This window comes from Corvus kubaryi, unplaced genomic scaffold (genome assembly GCF_017639235.1).
Source record: "Corvus kubaryi isolate FWS band 111438036 unplaced genomic scaffold, C.kubaryi_AGA036_p1.0 37216, whole genome shotgun sequence".
In the NCBI taxonomy this organism is placed as follows: domain Eukaryota; kingdom Metazoa; phylum Chordata; class Aves; order Passeriformes; family Corvidae; genus Corvus; species Corvus kubaryi.
Window position 1 is genome coordinate 1,445,980 of NW_024581061.1, and position 17,975 is coordinate 1,463,954.

The 17,975-nt window shown below is 36.7% G+C and overlaps 1 long non-coding RNA gene across 6 annotated transcripts in view; it reads left to right on the forward strand.

Annotated features, from left to right (window-relative positions):
- The window catches only part of LOC121661927, a 117,005-nt gene extending 100,885 nt beyond the window's left edge, over positions 1–16,120 (forward strand). For 3 of the 6 annotated variants that reach the window (XR_006015127.1, XR_006015129.1, XR_006015131.1), the window contains 2 exons: positions 409–3,114; positions 15,898–16,120. This is a non-coding gene — a long non-coding RNA (uncharacterized LOC121661927). The remainder of the gene's footprint in view (positions 1–408; positions 3,115–15,897) is intronic. The other 3 variants (XR_006015132.1, XR_006015128.1, XR_006015130.1) reach the window with 2 other exon arrangements.
- The last annotated feature ends 1,855 nt before the right edge of the window (positions 16,121–17,975 follow it).

Consider the following 17,975-nt stretch of genomic DNA (forward strand, 5'->3'; position numbering starts at 1 on the left):
TGTTCGCCAAATACATACATGGTGGAAGGAAAGGAGTTCACTCTTCCAAGAAAGCATTCTGCTCATTGTCTGAAGCTTCTCATACTTCATTATGTCAGAGTTTATGTATATTGCACAGTTAGAACAGAGGATCGAGGACAAAATGGTCCAGGCTTAGCTGTGCCATTGGTATACTTCTCCAAATCAACTAAAAGTTTCTACAACCTGGCAATGATTTTTGGTGACCCATATACTAGGCAGAGTGGTGGAGAAAAAAAAAATGACAGCATGAGTCCTAGGGTCTTTTGTTAAGTTTTGAACTTGTTTTGGTAACTCAGCAGGAAATGCTTAAGTACTGTGAAAGCCAAGAGTGCTTATGTTGCACTCTTGCCACTACAATTTTAATGTATGAATTGTGACCTATTGCAGGACTACAAGAGAAGAAGGCAGATGGCCTCTGTTTAAGCTGTACCGGAGATGGGTGACTGAGCATGCGCATCTTGATCATTCAGGAGCTGGACTTGTATGATCATCTAGACTGAGAATTTGACTGGATTGAAGTGTTTTGTCCCTATCCAGACAATCAAAGCTAAGGGAAAGGGTGATGTATATGACTCAACCACAAAAAGGAGCAGGAGTGGAGCTGAAGCTCGAATATGTAGAGACCCAAAAGATGGGAAGCAGTTCTGGGTCCTTCAGCTAACATAAGGACATTATGTATTTAAACATGGCATTTTGAAAAAGAACAGATTTCAGTTATTGAATCATCCTGTTCAGGTGGTGATGAAATGAAGGAATAGGATGGTCACATTCCCATGTTGTCCCACACAAAATGTATATGAAGAAACCAGTTCTCTTCCTCGGGTTATAGGGCTCTCTCATGACTATGGCAATTTTATTTAGGAAGTTCCAGCTAGACCTTATGCTGATGAAAAAATCTGGAGAAAAATATGTCTTCTGAAAAATTACTCACCCAATCCTTGATAGTCATACAACAGAGAAATACCATGTACAGTGATGGAGAACAATACAAAAGCAGATATGCTGATATTCATTCAATTTCCTTGAAGAGGGTTAAGATAATTATCTGCGAAGGGAAGAAGTGACTGTGAGGTTGAGTCATCAGTGTCAGCTCCTGAACAGACAGTGTGCCAAGACAGAATTCACCAGAAATATGTTGTACCATATTCACTTGAAAGCAGATCAAACAGGCTTGTTGCCTTTGAGGGTGATGGTGAATCTATTGTATCTAGAAAAGGTATGCTGCTGAGAAGCATTCTCAGAACTATTGAAGTTGGAATGGAATGACAAGAGTTAAAACCGACTTGATTATTTTTTGAATGATCCTTCTCATAAGGCTGAAAACCAGAATAATGTGGTTAATAAAACTAATTTGGTATATACATTTTTTAGGAAAACTACAGTGTGTTAAAGCAAGATGGTAAACAGCGCCCACTATTCCTAAACAACTGTCATTCACTGAATCTTTGTGAAGCAGATTCAGCTGAAAATGGTACCAAAGCTGTTGCTTGTGCTGGCATAGTGAAGACTGTTTACAGTTTGCTTTGTAGCATTCCAAAAAGCCAAGACACCCTGCAGCATCACACTGGAAATTCCCTTCAAGGGCTCTCTGGTGCAGGATAGACAGATTGTGTTAATGGTGACTGATCCTTCACAGCTTGTTTACCAGGCATCAACACAAATTTAGAAAAGCATTTAGAAAAATCTAAAATTAAAAATGACTAGGACATGGAATGAAGTAAATGAAGCTGTAACACAATACTCTTGCATGTACAGCATGCTGGTAGCCATTAACTGAAGGAACTGAATAATTCAAGAAAAACTGATGATGCAGAAGTGGAAATTTTGCAAAACTTGATATATGAACTGGAAATCATATGCAACAGTTTTCTGTTGAGTATTCTGAGCAATGATCAACCCAAAAAAAGAGGAAATAAGTTTCAGATTAACGCTATAGCTGACAGAGGAATCACAGCTTATTTCATTTACACATTAATTAACATCTTATATCAGTCCTTCTTAGACTGTCAGACAACCTTTTAGCTGTTTGTGGAAATATTTTGGGGTTTTCGAGAATATATGTTTAAGGCCTGTATTGGAATTTTACTTCTACAGAACAATTTGTATATGTTTGAGCTGAGTGAGGAAGTTCTTCACCTGCAGACAAGCAAAGTCAATTTTGAAGTGTGTTCTCATGTCTTTGCATGTAGTTACACTGTGTGGGATTTTAAAAAATAATTTATACAGATAACAGTATTTTTTCCTGCATTGACAGCCACAGCTGCATCACCTGAACAATGGCTGAGTAAATTCAAGATCATCAAAATCTTACACTTACAAGTTAGTTCAGGACAGATTGCATTATACTAATAAAATATTTTTCATCAAGACTGACATAAAGACTGAAGTAAAAGATAGAATATATGGCCTGAATATTTCCTTTGCTCAGACAGCCGTGGAGACCAAAAAAGTGATGATGATAGTAGAGCACAAAGGCATATGGGATCATTTGGATTTTATCATGCTAAATGTGATATTATTAGGTGAATTTAGGGTCTGTAATGTTGAAAGTTTGAGACAAATGATGAACGTAGATGGGTCCAAACATGGCTGTGTCCTTGAAAATCTACAAAAGATTGACATAAAGAAAAGAGAATAAGGTTGGACTCACACAGGAAATAAATCAACTTTGGTAGTTTTTTTTAGTAGGAGCCGTAATGTAGACAAGGAAGGTGAGGGAAGTTTTCTGTGCATATACAATGGTGAAAATGCAGGAGGGGTTCTGCCACCCCAGGAAATTTGAAGAGCTTGGAAATATAAACCAAGATGTTTGTCTACTATTTTTTTGTTCCTTAAATTAGGATTCTAAGTACTTCTTGATTCCTTCCTTGTTACACTATTTCTTTTTACCTCCCATCATGTTCTTCCAATAATTTTACTTTTTAACTGGCTTATTTCAATATTTTGGCCTTTGGACTAGGTTTGAGTCTTCTGGACATTTCGTCTGACCTGAGCCTGCTTCCATCTGTTGAATACTTGAACATGTCTTGGCCAATCTGCATGCACACAGAGTACAACCCGTGCATCTCTGTGTGCATCCCAGCTCTGGGGCTGGTAGGTATCAGGCATGCTCCTCCTCATGCAATGCTTGCAAATTGTTGTTTCCATGGCTCATGACCCTCACGTATCATTTAAAAAACCCAAGTGGTTTGTTTGCTGGTAATATTCAGCAGGAGTGTCCTAACTTCCTTCTTGATTCTGTCTATAGCTTTTAGTGATTGCCTGGTTACTTTCACCATTTCTACTTTTTTTCCCAAAACCTCAAAGAAATGCAATCCTCATGCTTTTTGATTGAGAAATACATGAGTCGTATGATTTTTTTATCAACAAAGATGTTGTTGCCATGATGACCAATAGCACCCAGAAGCCCACTTGCACTGCATTTGGGACACATAATTACTTTTATTTGTCTTTCTTATACATAGATGCATCTTTGACACATGAATTCATTCTATTTATAGCTTCCTAGTCTTTATGATATTGGCATTACTCCTAGTTCCTTTGTAATAAAGATATATCAGAAGAAAACCTACTTCTCCTCCAGGAAACAGATTTCTGATTGACTGAGCTACAAGAGTCAGGTCTTTCATTTGATGAGCATTTTGATCTGCACACTTTCCATTCCACTTGAGTAGAGATACCCTTGAAGGCAAACAGAGAAGGTTCCCCTAGTAGATGGTGGCAGCTGCAATTTCTAACTGGCTTTCAAAGTTGCTTTATGCTCTGGATCCTATTTAAACATCAACCAGTGAATGTTCTGCGGCAAAACCTGGGGTTCAGTCTTTTCCTCTACCAATAAAGATACTCATAATAAGTAAGGTAAAGACCCCTGTCCTTTAACTTGGCCTACTGCCTCATTCATTCAGAGGCTTCCCTTAATTATCTCAGCCATGACCTGGCTTCCTGCTCAGAAGTCAAAAAACCACATCCTCACTGCAGGCCTTAATAATTCTGTGCCAAAATATTGTGTACAGAGAATAGATTGCAGTAAGGACTCATAGTCCTTTTTGTTGTTAAAGTATTGGGTACAGTCATAAGACATTGCTTATTTATTTGCCAATTTCTATGCATTCTGGTTAATATTCTTCATGACAGGTACCCCTTAGGTGTTTTTCTTAATCTACAGCCCCTTAGGTGTTTTTCTTAATCTACAGCTTAAACCATTGTTCCATTCCTGAAGCTGTGACTGGGGAAAAAACATTACTTTTCACTGCTGTCAAGGCTTTCTCTGGCAACTGAGGGCCTGGGACAGTGCTCGACATGGCAACAGAGCCACACATTAAAAAAAAAGGCAAAGGGAATTGAATAGCTCCTTAGTCAGACAGCATTATCTCTTCTGTGAGAAATATGACAGGTGATCTTGTAATTAAATACTATGTTATAGACAGAAGAGAGCTAAGTGAAAGCTTTGTACTCAGCTGAGAGCTGTAACTACCTTATTTGAAAAAATGTTTTTAATATAATTATGTGTGATACATTTTTATGTGAATGACACATGCAATTAATCTATTAAATCCTCATTAATTCTTTAAAATGCATATACTGAAGAAAATTAAATATTTATTTTAGACTTGCAAAAACTTACCAGCCTACTTTTAAAAGCCACTAAAGACTTGTAGTTTTCAGTTAATAGGAAAGATGAACGGTCAATGCCCATCAGCTTTTCTTGTTTTCTATAAAAAAAAGCTATGTTTACATGGATAAGAAATGCCATAGTTATTGGATGCTTCTAACTGACTGTAGATGTAGCCTAGAGCACTAGAGGAAATTACTCTGCCTGGAGATGAGTTAAAGTTTGCTTTGAAGACTAATCTAAATTTCACAACCAAATTGTCCATGGAACTGGTTAAAAAAAATCTCAGTGCAAATACCTATTTATTTAGCTAAAGTTATTGTGAGGCACAGAGCAATACAACTTGTGATCTTGTCCACTTCTAGTTATCCAGATGCAAAAGGCCTTGTAATGCAGAGAGAAAAACCACACTTGAACTCTTATCAAATAGTTAATAAAAATATATATACTTCATAACATACATATATTTGTATCTATTTTACTGTGCAGTGGTTTCTGTTGTCAATTAAAGGATACTAAAAAATTGAATAATACATTTAAATCTCAGATAACTGAGACTTGTGCAGACCACCAAAATCTGCAACTTCCAATCTTTATAAGTTTGACTGGAGACTAGTTAGGTTTATTATTCACAGCACGTGTTTCTTTATGAGTCCTCAATAATCAGAAATGCAATGACAGCAAATGCCTGGAACCCAACCCATAAATGATGATGAATATTCTTTCAGAGATGAGGTGCTGTTAATCTGCGAGGAGCTATCATGGGTTACAACCTGCCTATAAGCAATACCTCAGTTCCTTTTTGAGTTTATGTGTAGTGATTTCCAGATGAAATTATTTAGATTACAATATCTAATTTTAATCTATTTGATTTTATGAATTTGAGATTCTTATTTTTCAGTGCATGAAGATAGCTGTGTTTTAGAGCATACAGCTCAACATTTCACATTAAGGCTAACATCTTTTTTACCTTAAACACAAACCTAAAATGGTCTCTCAGGGTTTGCTTAGCAATGATGACAGAAAGCCAGTAGTTAGGCTAGTGATTTTCTGCTTGAGGCAGTGCAAGCACTTGTCAGTGAAATGTTCTAAGGGGACCTTTTCACAACCTGACTCCACTGGTTCACAGGCTCTCACAGGCGCAAGGCCAACTCTACACCATTTGATCATGAGCTTACAGTGCGTGTGACTGGGGAAAAAATTCAAAGAGCTCTTTCAGTGAACATTTGGGTCAGAACTTTTATTATATAAATAGGCACCTGCTGCACAGAGCTGTGGCAGTGAGCATGTAGGCATATGCTGCTATTCCAGCATCTCTTCTAGGGGAATCTCTGATCTGGCCCCATACCTGGCTGTGTGTCTTCATGGAAGACACTGCCACTATTTTAAACTTTACATGCTTCTTTCTTCCTCCTAAACAAGTTTAGTCAACTTTTTCTTCCTAGAGCTGGAACATCTAATACAAATTACAAAGGCAAAGATCCTGCAAACCCTATGGTGAAAATGATGGCAGCATTCCAGGTAAATATTTAAAAGACAGAAATATAATGAAAAACTTCAGACATTTCTATTCACACTTGACTCATTTCTTGTGCTGTGCATAAGGTCTTGCCACATTGCAGCTTGTGTTGGTGTTTACAGCCTACCCTGTCAGGGTTTATTTTAATTCTCCATAATTCATGGACAATTGACCAGACAGGTAATAATGTGACATTATTTAGTGAATACTATTGAGAAATACTTCAATTTGTGTATTATTGATTCAATCAAAAATTTTGACTCTTTATAATGACTATGGTCAGTTGAATCAAGATTGCTAGTGGGGAAATGCATGATCATTAGTATCCAAAAATGTCTGCAGAATGTTTTAAAGTATTTTACCATGCCTATAAAGTAACCATTATTCTAGAATAATTAATTTGGTCCTGAACCACTGAACAACAATCAGAGATGTAAAACAGGCAAAGTAAAGGGCCATTTAGCAAATTAATGTTTCCTGCTTCTCTTCAGGATTTAACTCCCTGAAATCTAGTGCACATGAAAAATCTAGCAGAAAATTTAGTCTGTCCATGCTCCATCACTAACAGAGCATCTTCCTCAGGGACACTTCTTGGCTACCTCTCTCTATTGTGTCCTCATCATGTCCAGGTGAGCACACCCATGAGTCTGCATGAGCAGACTTTAATTCAGAATTAGCTTTGCAAGATAGAGGCATGGCAGCATGTTGTACTTTGCAATGCTGTACTTCTTTTGGCTTGGCACATCCATGGGGAAGAGTAACACTTCAGACAAACATGTCTCTGGATATGAAGATAGAGTTAACAAATTAATCATTGCCTGCTCTCCATTTGATCATTTTAGGGGCTGTGGTTTTTATTTAACTTGGATATCCTCCATTCAATGAAATGGAGAGTCATGGGTTCATATTTTTCAGTTTTCTTAACAAAGATATAAAGATACTTGAGACTGATGCTGCCTGAGACCTATGCAGCAGCAGCACCCCTCCAGAGCTAAACCTGGATCATGGTTTCTGATTTTCTAGGGCTGATTTCGTTATTCAAAGCTGGGGACTGAGCACTTTGGCCCATAACCACCATTGCTTCTCCCACACTTTTTGAAGCCATTTCTGATGCCCTCCACACAAACTCACAAAGCCTGACTTTGCTGTATCCCCACCTTACTAAGTAAACAAGTGTCTCCCACTCAGCTGCCCTTTAATCAGGAGGCAGATAGAGACTAAAGGTGTGAATTCTTTTTAATCAAGAACCAGGATATCAGGAAGCAGTTAATAATCAAAAACCCATCAGTTAGCAAGCAGGTAACAAAAACTGCTCACCAGAGGTACCCCTAGAAACTACCAAAAGCAGCTAAAATTCTCACAAGGAAATCTATTTTATTAACAGCCATCAGGCTAAAGCAGTTTCATTACATTTAAGAAATAACTCAGTCCTTAGTTCAAATATAGCAATAGGAAAGAGATGCACAGAAGTAACAATATATATATTTTATTGAAGAAGAGAATAAATTCAGGAGTATATTGAAGAAGAGAATAAATTCAGGAGTAATCAATGTATCATGTATGCTCAGCTAACCTTTTTCTACTCCAGAACAATCACCAGTAAGAACAGAAAAACATCACATGATGAAATACATTAGTGAAATTTATAACTGGCTTCTTCAGCAAAGTGCAGCTTGACCTTGCACTAACCTTGAAATCTTGAGAGCAGGAGCAAACTCATTAAACTATGAACAGCTTGCGTAATATTTAAGTAGCAAATATTCCCATGAAAATTAATTGAAGTATGAGGATTATGAACACAGTTACATATTTTTAGTTTTGCCAAAGGTAAATGGGAGACTTCTTCTGACTATTCACACAAAAGGCAGGAGGAAAAGAACAGTAATCTCCCTAACATACTTACATTTGACTAAAGATTTTAAAAAGAAAAACCATCTTTGTAGGTCAGATTTCCAGAGATGTGTGTACCAGTATCAAGTTCCTTGTGTGGATTTATTTTTGCACCTTGGTATTTTTGTACATATATGCTGCTCTAGACCTGTTGTGTGTGCAGTCTTCACAACAGCATGCAAAGGTACAGAAATGCTGACTAGCCATGAGCCCTAGATGACATTCATGCAGCCCATGGGCACTAGATAGCAGCAGCTTTGAAAACAGTCTCTGATGATTCTGAGGTTCTTGACAGACTAGCTAGTAAATACTAAATCACTGTGTGTTTTTAGTAATCTCATATAAACCAAATAATATTACATCAATATAAAACTGCAGTAAAGCACTGGCTAATTAAATCCTTTGAATGATTAAGCCGTATTTATAGATCTTCCAACTCAAACAGATCATACCTGGAAGATCAATACAAGTGTTAAATAAGTCATTAGCCTCTTCAAAGATTGCACACAAGGTCAGTGAATTGTGATGGTGGAACATTTTAATTAGCTGAACACTTGACCTATGAGAAGAGAACCAAGAACAATTCACTTGGGTGGAGAAGCTCTGCATGTCTGAAAAACATCACATTATCTTTCTAGACCTTGATTTCTCAATCAATAAAATGGAAGCAATAATTCTGTAACACAAAAAACTCCACTGAAGTTAAGTAATAGCACATGTTTGTAATGTTGTTATAGCACATACTAAATGTGTTATTAAGGTTATATTTTGTTCTCACATTATTACACCAAGAGTTTATTTTACAACTATCCTCACCTTACAGTATACTATGGTTAAAAGAAATACTAGGAAAAAAAAAGAATTATGTTACTGCTTAAGTGAACCTGGCACACTTCCAAAAGTTGATGAGAATTTTTTTTCAGATCCTTCCTGGAGTTTTTTAGGGTCTCAAATCTTGCCGTCCCTTCCTACCTGTTTCACATTCAACATGACAATATTGTTTATCATTTATTTGGCATTGATGGTGAATGATAAATCTCTGTGATAAGATATATGGCCTTTTATTCATAAGAAAAACAAATCCAACTCTGAAAAAAGAAACTGAAATCTTTGCAGCCCAGGACAGTATCCTCAGTGGGAATGTTTCACTGATATTTAAACCTGAATTGGAGGTACCTTCTCCAGTTCATTGGTTCTAGAATATCTGTCATCTATCTTCTAAAACTTATAACAAAAAGTCTAATTGCATTTTCAACTTCATTATTGGACCCCTGACTTTAAATTATCGAGGTGGAACCATTCCTCACTTCACGCATGGGATGTAACATCTGTTAGAAGATGACATCAAACATGCCTTCTGTATCATGGATTAGGCTTGATCAGCTCTTTGATTTTCTTATTTCAAACCCTAGAGCTATTATATTAACAAAATCTAGCTTTTGTGCTTTTCTGTCACTGCCTGATTTTTCTTAAATTTTCTATAATATGGTTTGTTGAGAGAAAAGCTTAGCTAACCATTCATACTTGAATTGAGAATTCAGCGTGATTGCCCTGTGAGTGTGTGCCTGGAGGGAAGCAAAAATAAGGTTTCTACATGGAAAGATGAAGTGATTGAATTCAGTGCCTGAGGCCACAAACCTCATTTTCATGACTGTTAATACGTAGAACTAACTGAAAGCGAACTTGTGAGCTAGTGCATGCTTTTTCTCTTGTTCCATAAAAACTAACATTATACGTTCTACCTGGGAGATTTATTTTTGCTATTGCAAAAAAGAATGTCACTGATCTAAGCCTACAGTCTGGAACATGATCAAATGATCTACTGCTACAAGAAGCTACTGAACCACTAGTTTTGAAATTTTATCTAATGTACTTCTCAATGCCATGGATATCTGTTAAGGGCACGTTGCTCAGACCCTTGAAGTACTGTTTGGGATCCCAGCACTAATGGCACAATGGTTGAGGACGTTCGTAGACCCAAAGAGTAATTGTATGTGGTCTCATCATGAACATAGCTCAAAATTGTGTTCTGCCGTGATATTGTCACAGTAAGTCCTGTTATGGATGAACCTCTGTAAATATTAAGTTAGAGATAAGCATTGTCAGGGCATTCAAGCACCATTGAATTGTATAGAGTTCTCATTTATAGACTTTGATTTTGAAGTATTTCTAATAAGTAATGTAAACTCCAAGCTCCTGCTAGTGATACTTATCACACACAAAAAAGTTCATCACATGTTGTTTGATGACGCATCAGTGCTTTGTTCAAAAATTGAATCTACCTCTGCCTTTCAAAAGAGGTTGGCCACATCACAACAGTGATCCCATTTTTCCAGGCTTCAGTATGTAACTGGTGACTGACCTCTGGGCTCAAGTTTCTTTTGTGAGTCAGTTTGACAATGGGCTCTTAACAACACAGTGGGAGGTCTTCAATGAGACAGTTTCCTAGACACTCCTACATCAATAGGTGTCATCTTCTCAAGTCCTGACTATAAAACATGATAGATGTCATGAGCAATAATAGATCACGCAGGCCTGAGCCATGGCAGCATGTCAAGTGACTTGAACAAGATACAGCTAAAAGTAAATATGTGCTCAACAATGCTCAAAAGCTTTCTTGTTTTGTCACTTTCTAAGAAACATAGGAAGGAAAAAAGCCTTTATCTACTGGTCCAAATGAGCTGAGAACTTGTAGAGCAAAACCTAGCTATTTTGATTTGTATTTGGAAATTTCAAGAATTGTTGGTTTCAGGAAGATCGATTTGTCATGTCTAGGGGCCCAGGAGAGCTATGATTCATTTAGAATAGGAAACATTGGCTACTTTTAAAATATCTCTTAAGCATCACCTCATTACCACAGATCTCTGCCAATGGAGAAGATTGTTTGGCCTTGTTTTGTTTTTTGCCTTCTGTGTTGCTGCAGTGATAGGGTAGTCCAGAAGTTAACAAAAGTTAATTTCTCTACCTCCAGGGACGTTTTGGGCTCACTATCTCTGAAAACATTCAAGAGGTATCTAGATGTCGCACTTGGGGATATGGTTTAGGGGTGCTTATGTTGACACTGATTTGATGGTTGGACTAAATGATCTTGAAGGTCTCTTCCAACCTTGATGATTCTGTCCTAAGTACCTACAAAAGAAGAAAATGTGAGTGATAACCTACAGACAGTTCAGTAATGAAACCTGTTTGTGCCAGTGTATTCCCACCTTGATTCTACAATCCTATTTTTAAATTATCCATCTGTTGTGGAACTATTGTGTTTACAAACTAGTGGAGAAGTGATAATTTTATATCAGCAAGTAATATGAGTCTCTGTCAGTGCACACAGCAGATCATAGATAGGAAGCACCACTGGAAGAATGGTGTTGTTCTGCAGCAGCCAGTTTTCATTTACAAATACTGAGAAGTAAAGCAGAGGAATTTTTGTACTTAAAAAAAATAACCTTCAAAAAATCATATCATACTATTGGTTCTGTTTTCTTTTATCTGAAAACAAAGTTTATCAAAACTAGGATTTTACCTCATTGCACTCAGTACAATTCCTGTCGTATGATCATGGCAGCTGTTCTACCATCACTATGGAGAAGTCTCATCTAGTTTAGCAGCTGATTTTAATCTCAACATGAAGTATGGATTAATAAGTGACTTATGGAATGGAATGATTGACACACCAAGCAATATGGTATTAGAAAGTGGGATTTGAAAGCATTATTAAAGAATGCAATGAATAAGTGTGAGCATGATGATTAATAGTATAATGTAGCAGAGGAGAAAAAAAATAGTAGGAAGGGAAAACCCTGACCGGATTCTTAGCTGGTGTACACTGCCCAAACCCAAAGGAAATTAGGGAAGCTCTGACAGTTTATGGCAGCCAGGAATCTGGCCCCAGGAGAAACAAACTGAAATTAGGAAAAAAATTAAACTTTAGCTAAATATCTGAAGAAGAATCCTGACAGCATTAGCCCTTTAACTGAGAAACAGTCTCCAATGGGAAATGCTGAATATTTGGAATTAGATTAGGCAAAGCATTGAAAAAATATACCATGGGGACAAATTTGTATTGGAGGGGAGATGAATTAGACAGCCAAATAGGTAATTTTCACACATTCTATTAATTAATTAAAACTGATTGTATAAAGAAAAGAAAGAGCTCAGCTTTTGACGATATAATTGTTCACTGGCCCTGAGACAGTGTTTAGTGGGTGTCATACCCAGAGAGAAACATTCCATTGCTCAGGATATGGCATATATCTTCTTCAGCTGGATGTAATATTTATTATGAATAGCTTTTTTTTTTTTCTGCATATAATGGGAAATAATGAGAATTCAAAGGCATTAAATGGGGATGTTTCTGTGGGTGTCAATGGGATTTGAAAGTTGGCCATGAAATAGATAATTTTTTGTTTCCCTATGATGGTGTTGTCATACTGTCAGGCATGAGAAACAGAAGGCATGCTCATCTTAAGTTGTAACTGAGAATGTCCCTTCTTTAAATTAAAAAGGGAAGTCTAGACTTTAAATGAGAAAAATACAACATCAGGCTCCAAAAAGCCACTTTCATTTTCATATAAATATGTAACCATCATTTGTTTAACTCACACCAAGCTATCAAATTTTGTGGTGGGCTATAAACTTGTTGAGTCATTAGCCTGGCTGCTTAATGGAGGAAAACTAAATTTCTGTTCCTGCATAATGGCACTTATTCACTGTAGACATTTGCATCACTTGGAAGCGATAAAGCCTCATCCTTCATAATGAAGTTCTGAGCTGACAAAGAGGGAAATATAGTGTTGTGGGACAACTATGAATATAAAACAAGCTTAATAAAGAAGTAGTGACAAATTATATTATGCAAAATGCAATGCAATAAAAAATGTTACTAACTCATTGGAAATGTCATAAATAATCTAAATAGTTTTTAACTGTCAAAGCCTTGAAAAATATATTCCTTAAAAAAATGAGGTAGAGAATAGATGCCAGTTTAATTGCCACCATATTTTGACAAGCATGGAGAACCTTGTACACAGTTTATTTGCTAAATTTAGCTCACTTGCCTAGGATGAAATTATGGGGGGAGCAATACTACTCTGCTTTTTCAACTCAGTGATGCCCCATCAAAAACAAACTACCTCAGCCATTTTTAAGTATTGATGTTTTCCATTTCAGATCAACATTTACAGTTTGCATTACAATCTCAGGACAACTGATCCTTATAATGCAAAGAGAATTTCTAATGTGTATGTTCAGTAAAATCATGTACTGCCTTCTTAAAACCAGCATTCTTTTTGAACAAGTAAATACACTGTCTGCTATATCTCTGTGGGTCAGCAAGTATGTGAAATCCCACTAGGACAGGTCCTTGTAACATAAAAGTCTTTGTCCAATTTGTGTGTCCAAATTACTCACTTTCCACTCTTCCAAAAATTTCATTTTACAGAAAGAAAAAAGACACTAGCATTTCAAGAATTGCTGGCAGCTCAAATAATAATGACTTAGATTCTATTTCTGCTGAAGTTTCATTGATTCCAATAGCCCCAGTGACTTGAATAGAAGCAGCTTTGAGGCTTGCATAACCAGAAACATTTCTATTCATGAAAACACTTGCAAAATTAACTGCTAGTGTGATCAGATCTTCACTTCAATGGAGATTTCCCTGCTGACATAGGCACTTGTTTAATTATATGCTGCTCATACTTTCAATGTAAAATGTTCAAGATGCTTGTACCAGTTACTATGTATTCTAGAGTATGAGGCTGGTAGCGACAAATAATACATTTAATGTACTGCTAAGAGATCTGCAGAAAATCATATTGCCTTGAAAATGCAAAACTTGACACGTTTTGTTAAAGATTTTGATTTATTAATTTTTTATATGAATGACAGGAATCAAAAGTTGGAAATCCTACTTTGTCTTTTAGAAGTGAGACATTTTCTCCTGGGGCAAATATACTTTAAATTTGCCTTTTGTTTTTCAGAGAAAATAGTACTTGTATCTTTACACAAACACAGAGGAGTTTCGTCCTAGATAAATACACATAAGCAATCTGAGCTATTTTCGAAGTATTTTCAAAGGAATGTGGGGATTTTTACCCTTTGGTTGTAATTATAGTCAACAGTTCAGTGCTTCATTTCAGAAACACAAAACTCAAAGTAAGCAGGTTGCTTTTAACATGCTCGTGAGCCTAGTGTAACTTTTTCTTTTACCCTTTCACAGTTGGAACTGGCTATACAATATTTTCCATTATGCAAGAGGATTTGGAGTCACTCCGTCTGCTATGCTCTCTTTGGTCATGTCCAATAACTGATGTTTCCAATAACTCATTTGAATTTCCAGCTCTCCTGGGCAAGGCACCAGTCATTGTGATTATCTCTAAGGCTTGTAAATCTTCTCTTATTTTGAAAGTGCTTCATTTAGCACATTTAAGGCACAAATAAGCATTTACAAAACAAAAATTAAGTGATTTTTAAGCCTGAAATGTGACTGCAGAGATTCCATCAGAGAAGAAGAGGATCCAAATTGGCCACAATTTGGCTGCTGGCAAATGAGGAAAACTTTCCTGCCCTGCTGTTTTTTGTCTCTTAATAATATGAAGATGAACCGAGTGTTTGCTAGATTTTTGTAATTCATTTTATAACATCAAATTTCACTTCTATCTAGGGACTCTCCATCCATCCAATGCCAAAAAAGCAAACTACTCCAATCTGATAAGAGCTATGCTAGAGAACAGAAGGATTAATTGCATTTTTCCCGGATCATACTCTTTGACCTTTTGTGGAGGCCATAATCAGCACAGTCTGCAGACACACTCCATGGCCAAATAGGATACATGACAGTATTTAGATGGCTGTAAAATCATCTTTCATAGCTGTTGCCTGGTCAAGCATCTATCATAAAACTTTAAATGAGAAAAAAAGCTTGAAGACACTTCCCAAAATGCCAAATGAAGGGAAGGAGATTAGCTGTGCCAAACTACCCTGTCATTTACTAGACATGCAGGACAAGATCTGCTTGATCTAAGTCGAATGTGTGAGACTGGTTGCCTACAGGCACAAAAGACTTCTGTCACTCTTTGCAGGTCACAGTTTTTACTCTTGCCTTTTGATGTTGTATAATTCACCGGTGGAAAGAGCAACAGATTGAGAGAGTGGCAAGCCATTTAGTTAAGAGCACTCAGACATTGCAGGTTAGCACTGATTCAGGAGATGGCTTCAGTACAGGATCCACACTGACCCTCAGAAACTTTTCCTTACTCAATTCTGATTGTCTTCCCACAAAGAGATTTTAATCTGTTGAATGGATATTTTTGGCAGAAATAAGTTAAATTTCTAGATGCCAGAAGAGGCAGCTCCAAAAATGTAGTTAAGAAGAGGCCTGGTTTGCTTTTCCTTAACTCACTCTACTCTTGCCTGTGCTGCAGAGATCTCCCAGTCTGGCTTGTTTCAGGACTTCAGGGTCAGTGAACCACAGCTGTAGAAGCTGATACCAAGCGTCTTGTGCCAGAAATTTTGGTATATTTTTATTATTTTTATTTCCTACTTTTTGTGCATCATAGAGGTTATTGGTTAGAGACTGAAATATTGGAGAGTCTCCTTGTAGCTGGGAATACTTTGTGCTCATAGGTTCTAGGGGACCTGTCTCAAATTTCCTTCTCAATCCTGAAGTTGCCTTGGATCCCTTCAAAATGGAAACAAGAGTAAGAATATCAGTGTGACTGCCAGAGTCTCTCATTATTCAGCAAGAAAATAATTTTTGGAAACCAGTCATCTGAAGAGGTCTTCTTTTTGCCTGCATTAACCTTTATGTCATATTAATATCACATCATTCATTATGTTATATAATTTGTTTGTTTTTCAGTCATCTGGAAAGGCCTATGGTGATGTTCCTCTATCCCAGAATGATGAAAGTACAAACTGTACCAACTGTGCTGGCAAGAAGGTGTCAGTTTTGTGTTTCTAGGAACACTCTGGACGTAAGCCTTTATATCTGCTGATCATCCTCATCTCCCATTTCATTTTGTAATTTACTGTCTCTTTACAGAATGTTTAATCTATATAAAGGCACAGATTTTATGCCAGCATTTGACATGTCAGTCTTTTTTTTATGCCTCTTCTTTTCTCTCAGTCTAAAATCTACTTGATTTGGCTTTTCTCTGTATAATGAATATATTTTCACAAATTGGAAAAAAAAAACACTAAAAAGACTAATTTCTGAATAAATCCTGCTGTGAGAAGGAAGTTATATTCATTTGAGCATTACTTGGTGATAGCCATCAGTTTGGTTATAAGAGGACCCTCTCAGTGTACAACACCAATTCAAGGCTGTTTTTCTTTGAATAAGCACTGAAGTAGATCTCACTGGGTTCTGTGCATTGCTTCTACCCTTCAGTTATGATTAGAAAGACAGTAGTAATTTATACTGCTGTGACTGCTATTCAAGTGCACAGATTATCTTCACTTCTCTCCGGATCAATGTACATAATGGCTCTTCTCTTTGACTGAGCTTCTGGACTGCAGTTCTGTTGCCCACATGTCATACTAAAACAGTAAACCCATAATGTCTGTGGGTAACCTTGTTATTCCATGTCCTCAATATAATGAATTCAGAGGAGAAAATAAACAATGAAGAAACATGCCTGCATGTACACACTGTGGTACTTCTCCCTGGGCTGATAAGTAGCATCTGCTTAGCTCAAGCACCCTTAAGTCTGTTGATGAGTGAGAGAAGACTGCAGCACCTCCTTCACTTGGGCTTGCCTTGTCAAGAGCTGTGGATAATACACTTGGGCTGTCCCCACAACACCAACATAACTTGAGCCTACCATCCATTGGCAATAGACTGATGAACATCACAGGATTAAGTAAATAAAACGTAGATGTGAAGTGCATATGTAAGGCTTCATTAACAACACTCACACACTCCTTTAGGATAGGCTTGTATAAACAATGCCTTCACAAGCTTATAGAACCAGATTATGCCAAAAAAGAAGACAAAAAACTGACTTATAGTTCAAGTTTAAAGAAAAAGAAAAAAAAGCAGAAGTTGTATCTCCTTCCTTTTTCTTCAGACTATATGCCAGTGGATCCTTTCATCCCTCTATGTCTTAATGCAATCTGCCATAGTATGTCTTGGTATTATTGCTAATTTTTATGCACTGTACAGGCGATATTTTACTATTTCTCATGTTCATGTTCATGACTTCAGACATAACCTGTGAAATGTAGAATAGCCAGGTTAGTCAGCATGTTACAATTCAGGTGCTACAGTTTTTGCAAAAGAATATGCAATCAAAGAGCATCAACAAAGCATAATTGACATCACCCATTGCATCTCATTGAATGCAGAATTATACTCTGATTGATGCACAGTGATGTGCAATCACTTGTAATTGATTGGAATTCACTCTGTATAGAATGACACGTTGAGTAGCTGTTACTGAGAAATAATGACTGGTTAAAGCAAAGAGGATGGGCTTCAGCCAGTCCATATATTCTGGACTTCTTGTCTCCTTCAAAAATTTATGAACATCTTAGTTTACATCTTATTGTTTCTGCACACTGGACTTCAAAAGTTGTATACCAGCCTTGTTTTCAAAATTTAAAAATTCATTACATAGAAGTTTATTATATCTTGATGTTGGTAAATGAACAAGATAGGTGAGATGTTGTTCTAAATGCTTTGAATCTTGAATAGTCAGAGAGCATAAAATATTGATGCCTGTCCTTAGAAAAACCTTTTTGGTGTGTTCACAATAAATAAGGCAGGATTTTCTGATAGGTAGAGTATATTTACATAATTATTTTATTCTTGTTTTCAGCAGAAAAGTATTAATTTTAATTAATTCACTGAAATAAATGAGTTTACTCTTTCTTAACATAATATTTTGGATCACCTGCAGTTTCATAGAAAGTTTGAGAGAGCTAGATACTGTAGAT